Source organism: Ictidomys tridecemlineatus, chromosome 9 (genome assembly GCF_052094955.1).
Source record: "Ictidomys tridecemlineatus isolate mIctTri1 chromosome 9, mIctTri1.hap1, whole genome shotgun sequence".
In the NCBI taxonomy this organism is placed as follows: domain Eukaryota; kingdom Metazoa; phylum Chordata; class Mammalia; order Rodentia; family Sciuridae; genus Ictidomys; species Ictidomys tridecemlineatus.
In genome coordinates this window covers 83,806,713-83,829,864 of record NC_135485.1, presented here as the reverse complement: position 1 = coordinate 83,829,864, position 23,152 = coordinate 83,806,713, and positions in this window count along the sequence as shown.

Genomic DNA, 23,152 nt, shown 5'->3' with positions numbered 1-23,152 from the left:
GGATTGATGTAGTTCTGGTGGTGGAGAAAATAGATTCAGGTCATCCAGTGAGTGGTACTTCTGGAGGAAGAGAGACCCAAAAGTGGGTTATAACTCTCTTCCTGGGTTTCAGCACCAATGAAAAGAAAGTGACTACAATACTCAGAGTGACCATTGCTTTATTGCAGCAGTGCCAAAGAGAAGAAAAAGAGACAGAGGAAAAGAGAGAGTGAGAGAAGAACGAGAGAGCAAAGGAGAGTGAAAGTAAGAGAGGGAGACAGAGAGAGCAAGAGTGGGGAACCCAGCAGGAGGCAGTTTTCATAGCCAAATTCTAATGGGGTTCCTGGGACTGCAAGCTTCCTTGTTGGCAGACAATGATTGGATCACACAGTACTTGATAAGAGTGTCATCTTCTGCCTTCAAGCAGATGGAGCAGGGGTCAGATGTGGGTTTCCATTGCACCAGAAAGGTGGAGGTCAAGTGATCTGCCTTGAGTGGGGTTGAGTATTTAGACTTGATGCAAACAGATGATAAAGGACCAGACAGAGGGTGGTTTGAGTGTGTGCATATCTTGCAGACTATTTAGTTCAGCCTGTCCTGCACCTAACAAGGGGGAGTGCATATACCACAACAGCCAGGATAGAGGGGACTCAACCCTCCATGCAGAAGACCCCTCCCTTTTTGGTGACCTATGGAGCTTGATTACTGCAGCAGCCAAGGTAGAGGGGTCTTCCTCTACAGCTGGGAAACCTCTCCCACCTTGGTGTCAGGAGGCGCTTGTATACCATGTTAGCCAGGATAGAGAAGACTTGTTCCTCCAAGTGGTAGGACTCTTCCACCTTAGTGTCAAGGAGAGCTTGTATACTGCCACAGCTAAGGTAGAATCGACTCATTGCACCAGGAAGGAGACCCCTCCCACTTGGTTGTGGGGGTGAGCTTGTATACCCCCACAGCCAGTGTAGAGGAGACTTGCCCCTGCAAGCATGAGACCCCATAACCTGGGTATCCTATACCACCAGAGCCATGGGAGAGGAAACTCGACCCTCCAGGCAGAAGACGCCTTACACCTGGTTGTTAGAAGTGTTCATATACTGCCACAGGCAGGATACAGGGGACCCACCACTTGATGTGTGAGACCCCTCCCACCTGGGTTTAGGGGTGAGCCCTATACCACTACAGGCAGGGTAAAGGGGATTCTCCTCTCCAGGTGAAGACCCTGCCACCTGGGTGTCAGGGGAAGATCCTTTACTGCTGCAGCCAGGGTTGAGGAGACTCGCCCTTTTAGGAGAGAGAGCCATCCATCCTGGGTATCAGGCAAAGCTAGTAAACCGGTGCAGCCACGGTAGAGGGGACTATCCCCTTTAGGTGGGAGATCTGCCCACCTGGGTGTTTGTGGGGTGGAGCTCCTATACAGCTGCAGCCAGGTAGTGGGGACTCCTCCCTCCAGGCAGGAGACCCCTATCATCTGGGCATGGTGGGGAGCTTATATAAAGCATAAGCCAGGGGCTGGGGATGTGGCTCAAGCTGTAGCGCACTCGCCTGGCATGTGTGCGGCCTGGGTTCGATCATCAGCACCACATACAAAATAAAGATGTTGTGTCTGACGATAACTACAAAAAATGTTAAAATTCTCTCTCTCTCTCTCTCTCTCTCTTTCTCTGTCTCTCTCTCTCTCTCTCTCTCTCTCTCTCTCTCTCTCTCTCTCTCCTCCCTCCCTCTCTCACTCTCTCTTTAAAAAAAAAAGCATAAGCCAGGGTAAAGAGCACTCGCCCCTCAATGAGGGATACCCCTCTCACCTGGGTGCTGTGGGTGGGGGAGCTCCTATACCACTACAGCCAGGGTAGAGCAGACTCAACCCTCTAGGCACAAGACTCCTGCCACCTGTTTTTCAAGGAGAGCTCCTATGTCACTGTAGTCAGGGTTGAGGAGACTAGCACCTTCAGGCAGGAGAACCCTACCACGTGGGTGGCCTAGGGGTGGCACTTATAAAGCTGCAGGCAGGATAACATTAACTCAAAACCCCAGGAGGAACACCACATTTACCTGGGTGTCTGAGGAGTGCCTATACTTCAGCAGCCTTGGTAGAGGGAAGTTGCCCCTCCAGGCAAGAGTGCCCTCCCATGTGATGATCAGGAGAGTGCTGATATACTGCCCCAGACAGGAGAGAGGAGACTTGCCCTTCCAGGCAGGAAGCCCCTCCCACCTGGGTGTCAGGAAATGCTAGTATACCACTGGATTCAGGGAAAAGTGGACTCCCCCTTTCAGTCAGGAGACATCTCCCTTCTGCTAATAAGGATGACTCCTATACCAAAGCAACCAGGTTAGAGGGGACTCCCTATCCATGCAGGAGACCTCTCCCTCCTGGGTGTCTGGGGGAAGCTTCTATACTGTCTTATCCAAAGTGGAAGGTACTCTCTTCTCCAGATGGGAGACCCCTTCACTTGCTATAAGTGAGGGAGCTCGTATATTACTACAGCCTGAATAGAAGGGACTTGCCCCACTAGGCAGGAGATGGCTCTACTCTGGTTATCTTTGGAGCTCATAGACCACTGCAGACAGGGTACAGGGGACTCGCCCCTCCAATCTGGAGACCTCTACTATCTGAGTGTTAGGGGGAGCTTATATACTGTCCCAGCCAGGAGAGAGAGGACTCTCTCCTCTTTGCGGGACACCTCACCCACCTGGGTTATTGGGGGGATGTCTTACACTGCTGACGCCAAGGTAGAGTGGACTCGCCCCTCCATTTGGGAGACCCCTCCCACCTGGGTTTCACTGGAAGCTTCTATACCACCTTAGACAAGGTAGAGCAGGCTAGCCCCTCCAGAAAAGAGCTCTCTCCCACCTGGGTGTCAGGGAAAGCTCCTATAGCGCAGCAGCCAGGGTACCGGAGATTTGCTCCTCCAGGCGAGACCCATCCCACCTGGTTGTCAGAGGGAGCTCATATATCTTCACAGTCATGGGAGAGAGGACTTGCCCCTCAAGGTGGGAGACCCCTCCCACCTGGGTGTCCTGGAGGGGGGTCCTATATAGCTTCAGGCAGGGTAGCAGGGACTTGTCCCCCATGGTGGAAGAACCACTTTCACCTGTGTGTTCGGGAAGCTCTTATTCTGCTGTAGCCATGGTAGATGGGACTGGCTCCTCCAGGCAAGAGGCCTGTCCCACCTGATTTTCAGGGGGGAGTTCATATAATTCCACAGCCAAGATAGAGGGGACTCATTTCTCTAGGCCAGAGACCCTCTCCCTTTCAGGGAAGCTACTTTACTGCCACAGCTACTGTAGAGGGAACTCATGCCTTCAAGAGGGGGAACCCTTCCACCTAGATGTCAGGGAAAGAAAGTATACTACTTCAGCGAGAGAAAAGGGGACTCACCCCTCCAGGTTTGAGTCTCCTCCCTCCTGGGTGTCTGGGAGCTTCTATACTGCATTAGCCAGGGTGGAAGATACTCTCTCCTCCAGGCAGGAGACCCCTCCCATCTTGCTATGGTTGGGGGACTCTCTGCAGCCAGGAGAGGTGGAACACACCTCACTAGGCAGGAGCCCCATAAACCCTGGTTTTCAGGGTTTATACTGGCAGAGGCAGGGAAGAAGGGACTCGCCATTCCAGTTGAGAAACCCCTCTCACCTGTGTGTGTGGGGGGGGCGAGCTCTTATACCACTACAGCCAGTGTAATGGGGACTGCCCCTCCACACAGGAAACCCCATCCACCTGCATGTTCTTGGGCGAGCTTGTATACCACCTTAGCCAGGGTAGAGAGGACTTGCCACTCCAGGCGAGAGACCTCTCCCACCAGAGTGTCAGGGGGGAGCTCCTATACCATGGAAGCCAGGGTATAGCATATATGCCACTACAGATGGGACACCCATCCCACCTGACTGTTAAAGGGAACTCTTATTACAGCTGCTGCCAGGGTACAGGTACTCACTTCTCCAGGCTGAAGACCCCTCTCACCTGGGTGTTTTAGGGATATAGTATACCTCCACAGTAAGGGTAGAGGAAACTCTTCGCTGCAGGCTGGAGACCCCTGCAACCTGTGTGTCAGGGTGGGAGCTTGTATACCACTGCATCCACGGTACTGCAGATTTGCTGGTTCAAACAGGGAACTCCTCCCACTTGGGTTTTGCTGGGAGCTTTTATAACATCTTAGTCAGGGTAGAGAAGACTCACCCCTCCAGGCACGAGACCCCTCCCACCAGTGTGTCAGGGGGAGCTCTTATACTACAATAGCTGGTGTAGAGGAGAATTGCCCCACCAGGCAGAAGACCCCTTCCACATAGGTTACCGGAGGAAGGGCTCCTATACCTACCTAGTCAGGCTAGAGGGGATTCACCTATCTAGGCCAGTGATGCCTTTCTCCTTTGTGTCAGGGGGTGCTAACTACCACCGTAGACAGAGTAGAGGAAACTTGCCTCTCCAGGTTGGAGACACCTCCACCTGTGTGTGTCAGGAAACAAGTTAGCCAGGATAGAGGGGACTGGAGGTGTGAGTCCCCTCTATCCTGCCTGTGTTGGTATATGAGCTACTGTCAGAACTCAGGTGGGTGGGGTCTTCCACCTGGAAGGCGAGTCACCTTTCCCTGGCTATGGTAATTTTGAGCTCCCCCAATCACCCAGGTGTGAGGGGTATCCCACTTATAGTGGTGAGTGCCTTGTACCCTGGATGTAGCAGTATAGGAGCACCTCCTGACACCCAGATGGGAGGTGTCTCCCGCATGGAAGAGGATGTCTTCTATATCCTGGTTGCTAGGCTTTAGGAGCACCCCCAACACCCAGGTGGGAGTGGTCTCAAGTCTGGAAGGACAGGTCCCCTCTCTCCTGGCTTCTGTGGTATATAGGGAGAAAGGGGAGTAATGGGAACAGGTAGCATAGAAGAGAAGTGCACAAAGCCTAGATTCACTGCACAATGTCAGGATTGAGGAGCAGGCCCCAGGCTGAAGGAGGCCAAAGCCCCCAAGCAAAAGGTCAGTGAGACAATTTTCTAAAAGAAGCCCAAAGGGCCAAATATCTCAATACCAGATCCTGGCTATGGTGAGAATCCTGGGAAAGGGGTCTGGAAAAGGAACCCAGCAGGGACAAGAATAATAGGAGGGCCAAAGGAGGGCACAGCGTGAAGTTCTGGAAGAAGGATGTTGTGGGGTCTGGCCCAGGACCACACTAAGGAGCCCATGTTAGGGACCTAGAGGAGGGCCAAGGCTATAGAAGAACAAGGAAGGCTGGAGGAAGGCAGACAGGGGCAGCACTAGGGTTGTGAGACACAGAGAAGCCATGGGGAGTGAGAATGTGGCCACTGTGAGACCCGCATTTCTAGCCCAGGGAACCAAAGAGCAAGAAGGACCCCCAGAGGCCCAAGAGAAAAGCCATTCCAGGAAATGGAGATCCAAGGGCCAGTTCTTGGGATGGTGGCTCAGGACAGTGGACAGTGCTGGGGAGGGAAGACAGGGGATCTAGCAGAGGGGAGGGAGGCTTATGGCCCAGTGCCACTGCCAGGTTTCAGGGTTCCTAGTGCTGCCCCAAGTGCCTAGGGAGAGCAAGTAGCCCAGTCAAGGGTCAGGGCTCTGTTTCCCATATGGTGCCCTTGCCTAGATGAGCATCAATGGCCAGGAACCAGTCTAAAGAGCCTGGGACAGGGGACAGGAGAATTGCAATGTGAGGGCACAGTGGGGGGTCGCAGTGGGTGCAGACAGGAGCAAGAGCCAGGACCCAAACACGAAGCCCAGGTAAGTGACTGGCACCACCAAGAGGAATTAGGGACCCAATGATCAGCAGGCCCCTGCTCCAGGAAAAAGTGCTAGGGGAAGGAGTGATAGGATTGGCAATAAGATGAGGAGACAGAGGGCTATGCAAAGGACACAGAGGGTACCAAGATAGGGGGCCAAATCAAGGGGTGCTCAGTTCAGAAATGACAAGAAGAGACACCACAGAAAGGAATGTAACCCCAGTAATGGAGTAAGGAGCTCAGGCTAGCAGCCAAGCCAGGGGACTGTAGGGCAAAGGGTCAGGGTGAGGAAGGGCTGGGTTGGCATAGGGTCAGCTTGCAAGGCTAGAGGGCAGGAGAGGGAAGGCAGGAGATCGTCCAGGGAAAGATCATCACTAGGCCCATGTCTACTGCTAGTTGTCAAGTTTGGGCAGCAAAGGGGACCCAGGCAAGAGACAGGGCTGTGTTGCCATAGGGATCCTCTCAGGATAGAGGAGCACAGCCTGGACAGAGAGAGTCCAAAGTCCAAGGTAAGAGGCATAGCTACATTTTCCCAAAGGGAGCCCACATAGGCCAACACCCAGTTCTATTCACCTCGACCTGGTGAGCATCCAGGGAAGTGGATAATGAAAAGGGGCCCAGGAGGGACAGGGACAATAGGAAGGATGAAGGAGGTATAGTCAGTGAAATGGTTTTGATGGGATGTGGGCCAGGATCCCGAAAAGAGCCCATGCTAGAAACCAACAGGAGCACCTAGGCCAGAAAAGGGCAGTGAAGTGTAGGGCCAGGCAGGCGGGCAGCAATAGGGCTCTGAGGTTCAGGAAAGGCAAGGAGAACAGGGTACTGGCCCGAGCGAGGCCCGCAGTCCAAGCCCAGGAAAGCAAGGCACAAGACAGGCTCCAGATGCTCAAATGAAGAGGCAGGCCAGGGTATGGAGAGCCAAAGGCCAGACTTGGGCATGGGCCTCAGGACAGTGGAAAAGAATTTGGAGGGATGGCAGGGGATCCGGCAGGAGGCAGGCAGGCTCCTGACCCAGGGTGACTGCCAGGTGTCAGATTCTGGGTGCAAGACCATAGCCCAGAGAAATCAAGGGGCCCAGGCAAGGGGCAGGACTCAGAGAAAGACCTGAACAAAAGGAGCTGCCAAAGAGGGTACTGTGAGAAGATACCTGGTTTGTGGCGGTTTGTTGTTAGGCTACCAGGGCCAATTTGAGGACTGGAGAGCTAAAAGAGGGCACAACCTAAAGGGCTGCAGGTTGGGTGTGAGTGTGGTGGGGGACAGGATCCCAGAAAAGAACCCGGGAAAGAGTTTTACATGAAGGCCCAGGCCAGAGTAGAGCAGGAAACACCAGCCTGGGAAGACAGGGCTGCACTAGGATACTGCAGTACAGTGAAGCCTATGAGAGCAGGGATGTGGTCCCAGTGACAGGCCCTCAGATAATGCCCAGAAAAGCACTGAGCAACAATGCCCACCAGAGCCTCAAGCAAGGATCCAGGCATGGCAATGGAGAGCTAAGGGTCAAGGATGAAGTAGGAGGTTCAAGATAGTGGAAGGGGCTGGGAAGGGAAGGCTGGGATCCAGTCAGTGGAAGTCAGGTTTGAGTGCCAGTGCCCCTGCCAGGTGTCATGGTTTCAGGTGAAGAAGTAAGAGCTCAGGGAGAGCAAAGGGTCCCACGTGAGTTGCAGGGCTCTGTTTTCCACAAGATGCTCTGGCACAGATGAAAATTAAGGGCCAGAGACCAGGCCAGAGGGACTTTGCGAGGGACAAGTCCAGGAGGACTGCAACTGCAAGGCATGGCACAGGTTTGTGGCCAGGTGTGAAGAGGGAAAGAGCCAGGACCCATGCAGGGTTTTCAGGTAAGTGATGAACCTGCCCAAAAGAGGATTAGGAACCCAAGGAGCAGGAGGCCTGCACTCCAGGAGAAAGCACTAGGCGAAGGAGAGAGAGGTGTTGTGCTAGGATGAGGAGAAAGAGAATAATACAAAGGGGAAGGAGAGGAGCTCAATAGGGGACCCAATAAAGGGGCCCCCAAGATTGTCCCAACAAGAAGTGACCCCAATTGAAGCCACACAACAAAAGGAATGCAATCAGGGGCTCTGATCCTGGAATTGGAGCTTGAAATATCAAGGTTAGGAGCACTGGGTTGGGTAGGGACAACATGCAAGGCTAGAGGGCAGGGGATGGAAGGGAGGGGATCCAACAGGGAAGAGGAAAACCAATTGCACTTCTCTGCCCCAGATAAAGTAGATCCTCAGAGAGGGACCTGGAACAAAGGAGTTCAAAAGGGGAGATCAGATCGGTGAGGGGATACTTGTTGCTGGAATTGGGGGATCACTGGGGAGGCAGGACCCATTCTTGGAGCCCAGCCTAGGAAGAAGCAGTGGGAGGGGAGAGTCCGGGCAATGCTGGGATAGCACAGTACTGGTATAGGGTCAAATGAGGCAACGAACTAAACATAGCAGAAAACAGTTTTATTGGGCTGCAGCCAGGCTCAGAGGGCACAGCTTTGACTGTAATCAATCAATACCCTGAACCCCAATTTCAGGCAGTTTCAGAATTTTATACCCAGCATGTAAGGGGAGGGGCTCAGAAGTTCACAGTCTGTAGAATTTCACACAAAAGCAGCTTTTTCTTTCATACTTTTTGGAAATTTAACCCTTCAAGGGTAACACCTGGGTAGGGAGAGCTTCTTTTCCACATTTTTCCTCTCCCTGCCAGTTGTTACCATGGAACCCAGTTGGTAACATATCTTAAAAATGTAGACATCTCTGTGAAGCCCTGCTCAAGGACAGCATCCTTGTTTGCACATTTATACAAAGTAGTATACAGGGTACCTTTGTGAAAAACTGCGATAGTGGTTCTCCCACACCAGGAAGCTAATGAATAATGAACACCATTAAGGCCTATTTCAAATGTAAGAAACCTTGGCGCTTGCTTGTGGAAACACCTTCAGACCCATATGCAAGTTACAGGAAAAAGGATGGGATATAAAAAAAAGAGTCAAACCCAGGTGGTAACTTGGATGCTTTTTTCAATATCTATTTTTTATTGCCCTTTCCCACATCATGAAGTTTTACTTTTGTTCTTTGAGCACATACAGACCTAGGTTAAGGTTTTCTGATCAGTTTTATTTTTTAACTGTGGAGGTTTTGAGCATTGCAATGAAGATTTCACCGGTAAAAATCTACAAGGCCTTTACTACTATGTTATATGTTACATGTATTGTGTTATGTGTGCACACTTGTGTTTTGTGTTGCATGTCTGTATGTGCCTCTTTCCATATATCATACATGAGGAGCGCTCATGAAAAAAAGGTTCCAAGTATTTTTTATTATTATTATTATTCACGTGATTTAAATTGTTTAATTTAAATTGGGTAAACAGCTGTTGAGGATTGTTTTAAAATGTGAAAAAAAGGAGGATAACAGATCTGTTTGTTTACTTTCACCTTTCCTTTTCAATATATCTAATTCTATTAGGATACTAAATTGTTTAGAAAATTATTTTTTTTAGTGCCTTTTGGAATGTTATATAATTTTATTTTTTAGCCATCACTGCCAGAATCCTATCTTCATCCCAGTTCCGGTGAAGACAACGATAAAACCAAACTACAGCTTCTATGATAGCTATCACAACAAACTGTATAACTGATGCATTAATGAATAATGTAACTAAACAAGTGATACTCAATCAAGGAGTCGATTTACTTTGGGAGGAAATGGACATATTAATGGATTCCACTACGTTAAACTACTTGCAGAACTTACCTGAACACTTGTATGCATTCTTAACTATCTGTTGGTGCAGTGAATTGTAGTAGTGCCGGCATATCTTTGCTGATGATGTCATCATCAGTGGTACAATTTTTCCAAAAGGGGCCATCAATGGCTTGGTGTCCTGGCATTTTGTATCCTCCTCTTTCTGCTTGTAGCAGGTTTTTCATGGTGTTTATGTAAACACCACTATCCACAAGTGTGGCTAAACGCTGGGCCAGTAGTCAATGATGAGTAAAATCCAATTGCAGTTGTACCAACTTAAGACAGGAGGCTGACTCATTGAGGTCAGCTCATCCGATGATGGGTAAGGACCATATTTAGTATTGGACAACCTAAGACAGGCACGGTCCCTATGCCACATACTTGTTGTTTAACTAAACCAAAGGGGGGAGGTGTTGAGAGCCACTGCCAGGTCAAGATGGTGCCTGGCATTTTGCCAGAAGGAGCGGTTACTGCTGCCTTGGGTGCCCACTATATTTGGGTTCTCAGAGAGTTCCTAGAGTTAACGTGGGTTGGTTGAGTTCTGGTTGAGCTCTCGTGGAGTTCCTAGAGAGTTCGGGTGGGTAGAGTTCACAGGTTGAGTTCCTGTTTAGTGCTAGCAAAGTTCCCAAAGTTCTGGTAGAGCTCTCTGGGAGTTTCTGGACGTGTGGGCATCGTGTGGTGCGGGTTCTAAAAATAAAGTTTTTTCCTGCTTGAATCTACAAGTGGCTCCTGATTTGTGCCCAGCCAGACTGCTGCAGCAAAATTCTCAGTAAAGCCAATTAATAATATTTGCAAATGTCACTCTAAGCCTTTTCCAGGAAAGCTGCATTGGTCACATGTTGCTTGAGCCTCTGCATCTCTTCCCTGACACACTTGCATTGTTGAAGCAATGCTTGTATGGTGCCCCTCCCCTCCAGGGCACTTCTGGGGAGGGAGAGGGGCATCAGTGGCAGTGTCCTGGACACTCAGCTCTGAGTCACTTGGGCACAACTCTTTTGATCATTACTGCCAGTTTCATAAGGCAGAGGGGCCTTAGGTAGATGTGGGGTCCAAAGATATGTTCAGAGCTATTAAAGGTGCAAGAGTGGAGATGCCAGAGCAGTGGGAGACTTTGCTTGACTCTGTTTATCTGCAGATGTGCTCTGGCTTAGGCTAGGGCTTAGGGCTGGCTCTGATTCCTACTAACTTTTGGACACAATTTATTTTTTTATTTATTTTCTCTTAGCCTTACTTTGAGAGCTTCTTTACGTCTCTTTATTTTCAGCCTGCTTGTATTTTGGGGCCCAATCCTAGGTCTGGATAATGGGCTGCATCAAATTAGTCAGGATCCAGAGATTCTCCATGAAAAAGGAAGTATTATTTTTCCAGCTTATGAGTGCAATGGTGTGAAAGACTTGAATACAAAACTGCCTTCTCTCCCTCAGGTGTTTCTCTCTGGTCAATATGGGCAGGTCCTTTAGTCCATTGCAGGGGCATCTGGAGTGCTCTAATCTGGGTTTTGCCTCTGGATTGGGACAAATCTCCCACCTTAATCTTGGAAGGTCAAAGAGTCTTTGGTACTAGGAAGCCTTTGATTCTGAGGACACCAAAAAGGAAGGAATAGACAGTATTGGGGGCCATCATTTGTTGCTTTGGAGGATAAAGGGGCTGAGTGGACAGTTTTCTGTCCCAGTTGTTTTGGCAAAGTTGGATAGAGTGGCTCATAAGGTGGTGGCTGCTCTTCTGACTCATAGAAAAAAACTGTTTCCCTTCCTGTTTTCCTCCAACAGGTATTCTGGTTAGCTGTTTTCTGTTGGGTCTTAGAAAACATTATGCTCCTGGCTAACACCATAATTGACTGTCCATCTAGACAGGCTCTCAACCAAGGAGGCTGTTTCTGTACTATCTCTTGACAGCAATCAATGTAAGAGAAATGGTTCAGGGACTCTAACAATAATAAAAAAGACCTCAGCATTTACTCTCTTATCTGAAGATCCTTCTGGTGGCCATGCCACATCTTGATTGGACCATTATAATACAGAGAATATGCCACCTTTGTGGCCTGAGTTTCAACCCCCATTTGCCAAATGTTTCTAACAAACATTTCATAAGGCACAGTTTTCTTTGTGTGACTCCCATGTTACAGCTTGCATAGGCATTAAACATTTAGGACAAGAATCACTTTGTTTATCTCTGGTTCTTCCCCTCCCAGGGAGTTAGGTCCCTCTTAGCCTTGCAGGTCGGCATCAACCACTGACATGGAGCCATCACCTAGTTATTGGTTGGTTAAATTCCACCATAAACTGTATGAGGTGTCATGGCACCTCGGATCAGGACTCCACATTGACTTTGGCCCTGGGGTTGGGTAGAAAACCTTACCTTTTTCCGTCTCATTAGCATACTTTTCCCACAGACATGGTTAGAAAAAAAATTATGGACTGCCGAAGTTCCAACAATTCCAAACCAAAGAAAAAGGGTGTCACAGTTTCCTTGCTCACTAACCCCGAACACAGTCTACTCAAGCAACTCCCTGGGTCTGTTTCATATCCAGCCACTTTGGAGAATACTCAGGACCCAACAGAGATTGATAAAGCATCTCTTCCACTGCTCATTCCTTGAAGGGGAAGTGAGGTGGGATTCAAAAACAAACGGACCCAGGTCCTAACTGTTCAGTTGGGCAGTGCTCCAAAACCCTAATTCCAGTTCCTGCTGCCTGTGGGTCCCTTTGTGCTCTCAGGTGGGAGACTCAAGTTGCTGGGTGAGTCAATCCTCCTTCAGGCCAAGAGTGACCTGGGGGCACCAAGGGGTATGCTGTCCCCCACTGTTTCAGGGAAGTGGGTCCACAGAGACAAGAGAGGCACAATAAGCCTTCCCTACTTCCTCTGTCCCATCTGGGTCCCCACAAATGTTGTAGGGACAAATGAGGCAAGGCACCGACCACAGCAAGAAACAGTTACTTGGCAGCAGCCAGGCTCAGAAGGCACAGCTTTTGCTGTAATCAATCAATACCATGAAACCCGAATTTAGGTAGTTTCAGAATTTTATACAAAGCATGTAATGGGAGGGGTTCAGAAGTTCACAGTCTAAAAAAGTGCACATAAAATCAGCTTTTTCTTTCACTGTTTTTGGCAAGTTAACTCTTCAAAGACAACTCCTGAGATGGGGAGAGTTTCTTTTCCCCATTTTTCCTCTCCCTGCCAGTTGTTACCATGGAGCCCAGTTGATAATATATCTTAAAAATGTAGACATTTCTGAGAAGCCCAGCTCAAGGCCAGCAGCCTTGTTTGCATGTTTCTACTAACTACTATACTGAATATATTTGTGAAAAAGTCATAAGGGGTGCCCAGCACCTGGACTGCTGGTATCATCTTGGCCAGTGGCCATGTAAAACAGGCCAATAGGAAAATAGGAACTTAATAAACATTGAACTTTTTTGCAGAGACTCTTTTGCTGACAGTTCTAAAACAGCCATGGTAAAGAATTCTGGAGAATATCAGTTAAGACTTTTCTTTGGAGGAAGGGGTGACACTTAAATACAAGGAGAACAGAGGGGAGCCACAGAAGGGGGCTTGTAAAGGGGCTTGAAATCAATGGAAAAGTACAGGTTCCTGGAGAAGGGTGGCCTTAAGCATGAAGCCAGGCCCAGAAATGGAGATCCAAGTGCATTGACCCAGGCAGGGGTCCCATGCAAACAGACAGGGCCAGAGAGGGGAGAGAGGGGAAAAAGGGGCAAAGGTAGCACAGGGAGAGAAGGGCTCAAGGCCCAGGTCCACTGATGGGTTTCAGGGTTGGGGAGCATGGCCCAGGCTGAGGTAGGCCAAAAGATCCAGAAAAAGGGGAAGGGCTACATTTTCTCTAAGAGAGCCTTCAGGGCCATAGGCCAGATTTAGTCCCCTGGCCCTCGTGAGCATGCAAGTAAAAAGATCATGAAAAGGAGCACCACAAGGAGAGTGACAACAGGAGGTCCCATGGAGGCCAGAGTAGGTAATGCCAGAGGACACCTATTAATGGAATGAGGGCCAGGACCCCAGAAGGGATACCAGGCTGGGGACATATAGGAGGGCCACATGATAAAGAGCAGAGCAGAGTGGGGCTGCTCAGGAAGGCAGCTCTAGGGTTCTGCCATGCAGAGAAGCCAATTGGAGAAGAGAAACAGTCCAAATGAGGACCCCCAAGTAAAAGGCCAGGGAAGCACAGGGCAAGAAGAACCACCAGAGGCTCAAGTGAGGAGATAGGCCAGGAAATCAAGAAATAAGGGCCAGGTCTGGGGCCGTGGATCAGGACAGTGGACATTGCAGAGCAGGGAAGGCATAGGATATGGTAGTGAGGAGGCAGTCTCCAGGCCCATGGCCATTGCCAGGACTCAGGTTTCCAAGAGTAGGACCAAGGGCCCAGGGAGAGCACGAGGCCCAGGCTAAGGACAGAGCTCTTTTTCCGATGAGGTGCCTGCCCAGATGGGGGCCTGAAAAGGAATTGGGGCCAAGAGGAGGATGACAGGAGGGCAGCACTTGGGGTCATGGTGGGTGCAAAGAGGGGCAAGAGCCAGGATCCAAGCCAGGATCCCAGGCAAGGGACCAATCCCACCAACAGAGCATTAGAGACCAAGCAGAACTTCAGGGGAAAGCATGAGTGGAAAAAGAGGAAGGGTTGGTGCTAGGATTTAGAAACAGAGGGCAGAGCAAAGGGCACACAGTGGAGTGCACTAAGAGTCCCAAGTAAGAGGCCCCAGATAATCCCCAACACTAAGTGACACCTTGTGATGCCACACAACATGAGGAACACAGTCTGGGACTCAGGCAAGCAGTCAGGTCCAGAAACTGGAGCACAAAACATCAGGGTTAGGGAGGGCTGGTTTTGGGTAGGGGCATCATGCAAGGCTAGATGGTAGGGGAGAGAAGGGAGATGATCACGCAGGGCAATGTCAGAGGAAGGCCCAAGTCCACTGGCAGGTGTCAAGTTTTGGAAGACAAAGGGGGCCCAGGCAAGGGGCGAGGCTGGGTTTTCCATAAGGAGCCTTCAGGGTCCAGAGGCCAGCCAATTCCACTCCTCTGCCCCAGGTGAGTAGAACTTCACAGAGAGACAAAGACCAAAGGAGGGCACTTTGAGGGGATACCTTACATCTGGAATTGGGGTTGGGAGTGGTGGGGGTCCAGTACCACTTTGAGGATCCCCTGCAAAGGAGAAACAGGGGGAGGGGAAGGTCTAGGCAGTGCCAGGATACTATAATACAAGGGGAACAGAGGGGAGGCCCAGGAGGGGGCCAGAAAAATGGGCCTGAAATAACAGGACATCAACAGGATCATCCAGAAGGGCAACCAGGGTTTCAATGAATGGAGAGCCAAGTGTCAGGACCTACTCAGGTGTCTCATGAAAACAGACAAGGCTGGGGAAGGGAGTGATAATAGAAATGGGAGTGGGTGGCACAGAGAGAGGAGGGATAAAAGACCAGGTCCACTGCTGCATGTTAGGGATGGGGAATAGGGCCTGGGCTGATGAAGGCCAAAGGACTCAGGCAAGGGGCAGGGCTACATTTTGTAAAAGGGAGCTCAAAGGGTCAAAAAGCCAGGTCCAGTCCTTGGACCTGGTGTGCATCCTAGTAAAGGGATCAGGAAAAGTGGCATGGCAGAGACAGGGACAACAGGAGGTCCAAAGAAAGGCACAGCAGAATAGGCAAGAGGATGTGCGTTGTTGGGTTGGGGGCCAGGACCCCAGCAAGGAGACCAGGCTAGGGACCTAGATGTGGTTTCATGCCAAGGCAGAGCAAGGAAGAGCAGAACCAGGAGGGTGGGCAGCACTGGGTTTCTGCAAGGAATAGAAGGCAAGGGAAGCAGAAAAAATGGCCAAAGCGAAGGGCACAAAGTCAAAGCCCAGAAATGCTGAAACTAAGAAGGGGCATCAGAGCCTCCAGAGAGGAGGCAGGCCAGGGAATTACAGCAGAGGTCCAAGGCTGTGGAAGGGGGCTCAGGACAGTACACAGGGCTGGGGAGGGAAGGCAGGAGATACGAGAGGGGACAGGCACTAGAGGCCAAGGGCCACTGCCAGGTGTCCAACTTTAGTTTTAAGGAACAAGGGTCAAAGGAGAGCAAGAGGCCCAGGCTAAGGGAAGGGCTCTGTTTCCGTTAAGTGCCTTGGTCCAGATGAGAATCCAGGGCCATTAAATGGGCAAAGGGGGCCTTTAAAGGGACAGGGTCCAGTAAGAGGGCAACGGGAGGGCACAGCACGGGGTTGCGGTGGTACTGGATAAGGCTGAGAGCTAGGTCTCAAGCAAGGAGCCCAGGCAAGGGTCTCACCCAAACGACCAAAAATGAGGGACCCAAAGAGCAGGGTGCTCCTGGGTGTTCCCAGTTAAAACACAAGGGGATGAGAAGAAAGGGTGACACAAGAAGGAAGAGTCAGCTGGAAGCACAGGGCAAACCAATAGAAACCTGTTAGAGGGCCCAATACAGAATGACACCAGGCAAAGCCAGAGAATGACACATGACTCGTTACTCTTGCACATGGTCAGGGGCTCAGTTGAAGGTTCAGGGTCAGGGAGGGCATGGTTGGAGCTAAAGAAGCATTGAAGTCAGGAGGGCAGGTGAGCACAGGGCATGTCTGGTGCAAAGCACATTTCCACTGCAACATGTCAGGTTTCTGGCAGCAAGGGGAATCAGGTGAGGGGCAGGGCTTGGTTTCTAAAGAAAGATTTCAGGTTGTAGAGGACAGTAGTCTGCCCCAGGTGAGCAGATCCTCAGAGAGGGACCAGAAGCAAAGGAGGGTGAAAGGAGGGGACTGTGAGGAAATACCTTTTGTCTGAAATTGGGGGAAATCAGTGGAGAGGAAGGACCCAATCAAGGAGCCCAGTCTAAGCAGAATCAGTAAAGGGAAGAGTACAGGAAGTTCCAGGATACCACAGCAGAAGGAAAACAGAGGGGAGGCATATCAAGGTCCCAAGTAAGCAACCAAAATCAAGGTTCCTGGAGAAAGGCGGCCAGGGACTCAAGCAAGGAGCCAGGCCCAGGAACGGAGAGTCAGGGGAAAGGGCTTGGGCCAGAGGTGCATGAAAATCGACAGGGCTAGTGAGGGGAGGGAAGCAAGGCAGGGAGCTAGTGGCACAAAGGAGGGAGGCTCAAGGCCCAGGCCTAGTGCAAGGTGTCAGTGCAATAAACAGGGCCCGGTCTGAGGGAGGCCAAGTTGCCTATGTAAAGGGAAGGGCTATGTTTAACAAAATGGAGCCTGCAGGGCCAAGAGGCCTGGTCCAATCTCTGGGCCTGGGTGAGTATCCTAGGAAAGAGATCAGTAAAATGGACCTGGCAGTGACAGGGAGGACAGAAGTGCCAAAGGAGGGCACAGCCTGAAGGGCCAGAGGACAGCTGTAGGTGGAATGTGGGCTAGAATACAAGCAAGGAGCCCAGGTTAGGGACCTAGAAGAGGGCCCATGTCAGGGGAGAGCAGGAAAGGGCAGGGACGGTAATGTGGGGCTGCACTAGAGTAATGCAGTAAAGGGAATCAAAGGGGAGCAGGGAAGCAGCCCTAGAGAGGGGCCTACACACCAAGCCCAGGGAAACACTGAGCAAGATGGGCCACCCAGAGTCTCAATTGAGAATCTAGTCCAGGAAATGAAGAGCAAAGGCCGGGGGCAGGGGTTTCAGGTAAGAGGACAAAAGTGGGGAGAGAAGGCAGGGGATCCAGCAGGGTGGAGGCAGGCTCCAAACCCAGGACAATTGCCAGGATTCAGGGTTCTGGGGGCTGGACTAATGGCCCAGGGAGAGCAAAGGCCCCAAGCCAGGGGAAGGGCTCTGCTTCCTATAAGGTGCACTGACACAGATGAGAATGCAGTGCCAGGGACAGGGCAAAGTTGGCTGGCAATAGAAGGGGTCAAGGAGGAAGGCGAGGGGATGGCTCCACATGAAGTCACAGTGGATGTGGAGAGGGACAAAGGGCCACCAACCAAGCAAGGATTTCAGGCAACATACCAACCAGACTCAAGATGATGAGAGACCTAAGAAGCAAGGTACCGTACAAGGGGAAATCAGGGATAGGGAGGAAGGGGTGACACAATGATAAGGAAACAGCTGGCGGGCCAGTGGTACAAAAGGCACTGAAGAGAGTGGGGTAGGTGGCACACAAAGAGATGCCACATAAAGCCACATGAGGAAGAAACATAGTCAGGGGCCCAGGCAAGAAACCAGGACTGGAAATTGGAGCACAAAGGGTCAGGGTTCTGGAGGGCTGGATTGGGGTAGGGGCAGCATGCTGGGGAGAGGACAGGGGAGGGGAGGAGGGGATAGAGCAGAGCAAGGTGCACACAAGGTTCATGTCCACTGCTAGGTGTCAGGGTTCAGGCAGCCAAAGTGGCCCAGGTGAGGGGCTGGGCTCTGTTTCTCATAGTAACCTTCAGGGCACAGAGACCAGCCAATTCCACTCTTCTGCCCCAGGTAAGTATATTCTCAGGGAGGCACCTGGACCAGAGCAGTGTTTGGGGAGCATAGGGAGAGGAGAAAGGGAAGCTGTTGGTACACAGGGAGGAAGGCTCAAGGCCCAGGTCCACAGATAGGTGTCAAGATTGGGGAGCTGGAGCCAAGCTGAAGGAGGCCAAAAGGCCTACAAAGGGGCAGGGCTACTTTTTCCCTTAGGGGGTCAGCAGGGTCAATAAGCCAGGTCCAATCCCGTAGTGTAGGTGTCAATCCTGTGAAAGGTATCAGGAAAGGATTCTTCGCAGTCACAAGAACAAAAGGAGGGCCAAAGAAGGGCAAAGTGGGAAGGGCCAGAGAATGGGAGCTGCTGGGGTAGTGGCTAGGCCCCAGCAAGGAGACCAGGTTAGGACCCAGAGGAGGACCCACACCAGAGAACAGGGAAGGGCAGGGCTGGGCATGCACATGGCACTAGTGGACTGCAGTGAAGGATCACCAAGGAGACCTGGGGAGCAGCCCAAGCAAGGGCCCACAGTAAACACCCAGGTCCACTCTGGGCATCAAGGGCCATCAGAGGCTCAAGCAGGAAGCTAGGATAGAAAATGAAGATCCAAGGGCTGGGGCTGGGGCAGAGGGCTAAGGACAATGGGTGAGACTTGGGTAGAAAGGCAGGGGATCCAAAAGGGGAAGGTAGGTACAGGCCCATGGCTACTGCCAGGTGCAGAGTTCTGAGTGCAGGATCAAGGACCGAAAGAGCATGGGGCCCAGGCAAGAGGAAGGGCTCTGTTTCCCATAAGGTGCCCTGGCCCAGATTGAAATTCAGGGCCAGGGACCTGTCAAAGGAGGCTTGTCAAGGAAGGGGGAAAGGAGGAGTGTGACAGGAGGGCAATATGAGGGTTCTTGATGAGTGCTCAGAGGGGCAAGACCCAGGACCCAAGCTGGCAGGCAGCCCAGAAAAGGGACTTACCAATCCGAGCATGGATGAGAGACCCAAAGAGAAGGAGACCCACAAGCGCCAGGGGAATTCGGGAGGGGAAGGCTATGAAGCGGTTGCACGAGGACCAGAAGACAGAGAAAAGTTCAAGGGGCACCTAGGGGAGCTGACTGGCGGGCACAAGCAAGAGGCCCCGAGGTCAGATACAATGAAAAGACACTCAATGCTAATCTAAAGTACATGAGAAAATGGTCAGGGGCTCAGACAAGCAGGCAGGCCCTGGGACTGGAGCGCAATGGACCCAGGTTTGGGACAGCTGAGCTGAGGTATGGGTAGGTGGGAGGGCACTGGAGAGAAGAGAAGGGATCTCTCAGGGCTGGGTTGGAGCAAGTTACATGTTTACTGCCAGGCATCAAGTTTCAGGCAGCAAAGGGAACACAGGCCAGTGACAGGGCTGTGTTTCCCACTGGGAGCATTTAGGGTGCAGAGGCCAGCCAATTGCACTCCTCTGCCCCAGGTGAGTAGATCCTCAAAAGGGACTTGGATCAATGGAGGGGCAAAAGAGGTCACTGTGAGGTGATTCCTGTGGTGCAGTTTGGGGTGGGTTCGATGGGCAGCCAGGACACATTTGTAGAGCCCAAGCTAGAAAGAAGCGTGGGAGCATACGGTCTGGGCAGTGCCAGGATACCTCAGCATAAGGGGAATAGAGGGGAGTCACAGGAAGGGGCCAGTAAATGGATCCTAAAACCAAGGGACAGGGTCCTGGAGAAGGGTTGCCAGGGGCTCAAGCTTGCACTTGGGCCTGGGTGAATGACAAGGGACGTGGTTGTTTGTGGGAGCTCTTATACCGAAGATGAGAGACCCAAAGAGAAGGAGAACCACAAGCACCAAGGGAATTCATGAGGAAAAGGTGATGAAGGGGTTGCAGGAGGACTAGAAGACAGAGAAAAGTGCAAGGGGCTTGCCCCTCCAGGTGGGAGACCCCACCTACCTAGAAGTGAGTGGGGGAGTTCATATATCACTGTAGCCAGGGTAGTAGGAATCTCCCCTCAAGGGAGAAGACCCCTCACAACTGGGTGTCAAGAGGAGCTTGTATAACACCTTAGCCAGGGTAGAGGGGACTCATCCCTTCATATTTGAGACCACTCCAACGTGGGTATGGGGGATCTTGGATACCACTGTAGACAGAGTAGAGGGGACTCGCCCCTCCTTGCCACAGAAACCCTCCCAAATGGGTGTTGGTGGGAGCTCCTACATAACTGCCGCCAGGGTAGAAGGGACTGGAACCTCTAGGCAGGAGACCACTCCAACCTGGGTTTCTCAGGGAGCTCCTATACAGCAGCAGCCAGAGAAGATCCAACTCCCCCCTCCAGGTGAGAGACCCTTCCCATCACGGCACCAGGACAAGCTTGAATTTCTCCTTAGCCAGAGTAAAGGGGACTCGCCCCTCCAGGCAGGAGACCCCTCTCACCTGGGTGTTAGAGCAGGGCAGGTATAGAGCTTAGGCCATGGGAGCAGAGACTCGCGGGAGACCCCTTTCACCTGGTTTTCAAGGGGAGCTCTTATCATGCTGCAACCATTGTAGATGGGATATCACCCTTAAGGCAAGAGATCCCTTCCTCCTGGGTGTGTCGGGAGAGCTCCTATATCTCAAAAGCCATGGTGGAGGGAACTGCCCCTCTAGTCGAGAGATACCTAAAACCTGGGTGTCAGTGGGAGCTCCTATACCACCACAGGCAGGGTCTAGGGTACTCTACCATCAAGGCGGAAGACTCCTCCCAATGGGTGTCAGGAGAGCTCCTATACTACAGCAGCCAGGATACAGAGGACTCACCTCTCCCGACAGGAAATCCCTTCCACATGGATGTCTTAGGGAGCTTGAATACCACTTTAGCCAGAGTAAAGGCAACTTGCCCCTCCAGATGGGAGGCACCTCCCACCTGTGTGTGGAGGGAGCTCATATACCACTGCAGACAGGGTAGCAGGGACTTGCCCCTCCAGGTGAGAGATTGCTCTCACCTGGGTGTCAGGGGATCTTCTATATGCTGCAGCCAGGTTAGCGGGGAGTTGCCCTTTCATTCGGGATACCCCTCCTACCTGGGTGTCTGGGGGAGCTCCTATACCTCTGCAATTAGTGTAGAGGAGCCTTGCCCTTCCTGTCCAGAAAAATTCCGACATGAGTGTCCTGGGAGCTCTTAGATGGTATCAGCCAAAGTAGAGGGGACTCGCACCTCCCAGTGGAAGATCCCTCTCACCTGGGTGCTGGGGTGAGCTTGTATATTGCCTAAACCAGGGTAGAGGGGACTTGCCCCTCCAGGCAGCAGACCCCCTCCACTTGGGTGTCTGGGGAAGCTTATATACCTCCACAGGTAGGGTAGAGGGGATTTGCTGCTCTAGGAGAGGGACCCTTTCTATCTGGGGGTCAGGGGGAGCTCTTACACTGCCACAGCCCGAGTAGAGGGGGACTCGCCCCTCCAGGTGGAAGTCCCCACCGACCTAGGTGTGGGTGGGGGAGCTAATATATCCCTGTATTCAGGGTAGTGGGGACTCACCCCTTTTTGCTGGAGACCCCTCGCACCTGTGTGTCTGGGGGAGCTCCTATACAGCAGCAGCCAGGTAGACTGGACACCCTCCTCCAGGCAAGAGGCCCCTTCCATCTTGGTGCCAGGGTGAGCTTGTATTCCAACTTAGCCAGGGTAGCAGAGACTCGGCCCTCCAGGCAGGAAACTCTTTTCACCTTTTTGTCAGAGGGAGCTATTAACCTGCCACAACCATTGTAGTTGGGACTCGCCCCTCAAGGCAAAAAACACCTACCACCTGTGTGTGTGTGGGAGCTTGTATATCTCCAGAGCCAGGGTGGACGGGACTCACTAGGCGGGTGACCCCTCCCACCTGGGTGTCAGGGGGAGCTCATATATGGTGGCAGAAAGAGTAGAAGGGACTTGCCACTCCAGTCGGATGACTCCTCCCACCTGGGTGTCAGGGGAGCTCTTATGCTGCCACAGGCAGGATAGAAGGAACTCACCCCTGCAGGCGGGGGACCTTTCTCACCTGAGTGTCTGTGGGAGCTCATACACCACCCCAGGAAATGGTAGGAGGGACCTCCCCTCCAGGCAGGAGACCCCTTCCACCTGGATTCCCTGGTGAGCTTTTATAACACTGCAGGAAGGGTATAAGGCACTCTCCCCTCCAGGCAAGAGACTCCTCCCAATTCAGTGTCAAGGGAACACCTATACCAAAGCAGCCAGGATAGAGGGGACTTTCCCCTTTATGCGGGAGACCCCTCCAACCTGGGTGTCTAGGGGAAATGTATACTGCTGCAGCTAGGTTAGAGGTGACTTGCCCTCTGGGCATAAGACCCCTTCCACCTGGGTGTCAGATGGAGCTCATATACCCCAGCAGCCAGGGTAGAGGCAACTCAAACCTCCAGGTGAGAGACAACTCTCACCTGGGATTGGGGGTAACTCCTATACCCCCTTAGCCAGGGTAGAGGGGACTCCTGCTCCAGGCTGAAGACCCTTTCCACAGGGATGTTTGGCGAGGGGTGTTCCTATACAGTTGCACCTGGGATAGCTGCAACTCGAATTTCTATACCGAAGCAACCAGGTCTCCCATCCAGGTGGGAGACCCCTCCCTCCTGAGGGTATGAGAGGTCTCTTATACCCCTGCAGCCAGAGTTGAGGGGACTTGCCACTACAGGTGAGAGACCCTCCCACCTCTGTGTATGGGGGGAAAGCTCTTATATCTCTACAGGTTGGGTAAAGCTGACTCACCCTTCCAGGGGGAAGACCACTCCTAACTGGGTGTGTGGGGTGGAGCTCTTATACCCCTGCAGCCAGGGTATTGGGTACTCACCCCTCCAGGCAGGAGACCCCTCCCACTGGTGTATAAGAGGGAGCCTTAATACCACAGCAGTCAAGGTAAAGGGTACTTTCCTCTTCAGGCTGGAGACCCCTCTCACCTCGGTGCCATTGGGAGCTCATATAAGGAAGCAGCCAGGGAAGAGTGGACTACCCCTTCAGGCTGTGATCACTCCTACCTGGGTGTCAGGGGAGATCCAATACCGCCAAAGGCGGTGTAGAGGGAATTCTACCCTAAAGATGAGAGACCCTTCCACCTGGGTGTCATGGGGAGCTCCTATTCAGTTACAGCAAGATACAGATGACTCTAGCCTCCTGGCAGGAGACTCCTCCCAATGAGGTGTCAGGGTAGAAGGGAATCCAACATCCATGCAGGAGAACCCTCCCATTTGTGTGTCAGGGGGAGTTTCTCTACTGCTTCAGCAATGGTAGAGTGGATTTGCCCATCCCAAAGGAGACCCCTCCCACCTGGGTGTCTGGGTGTGCTCCTATACCTCCATAGCCAAGATAGAGGGAACTCACCCCTTCAATCAGGAGACACCTCCCACCTGGGAGTC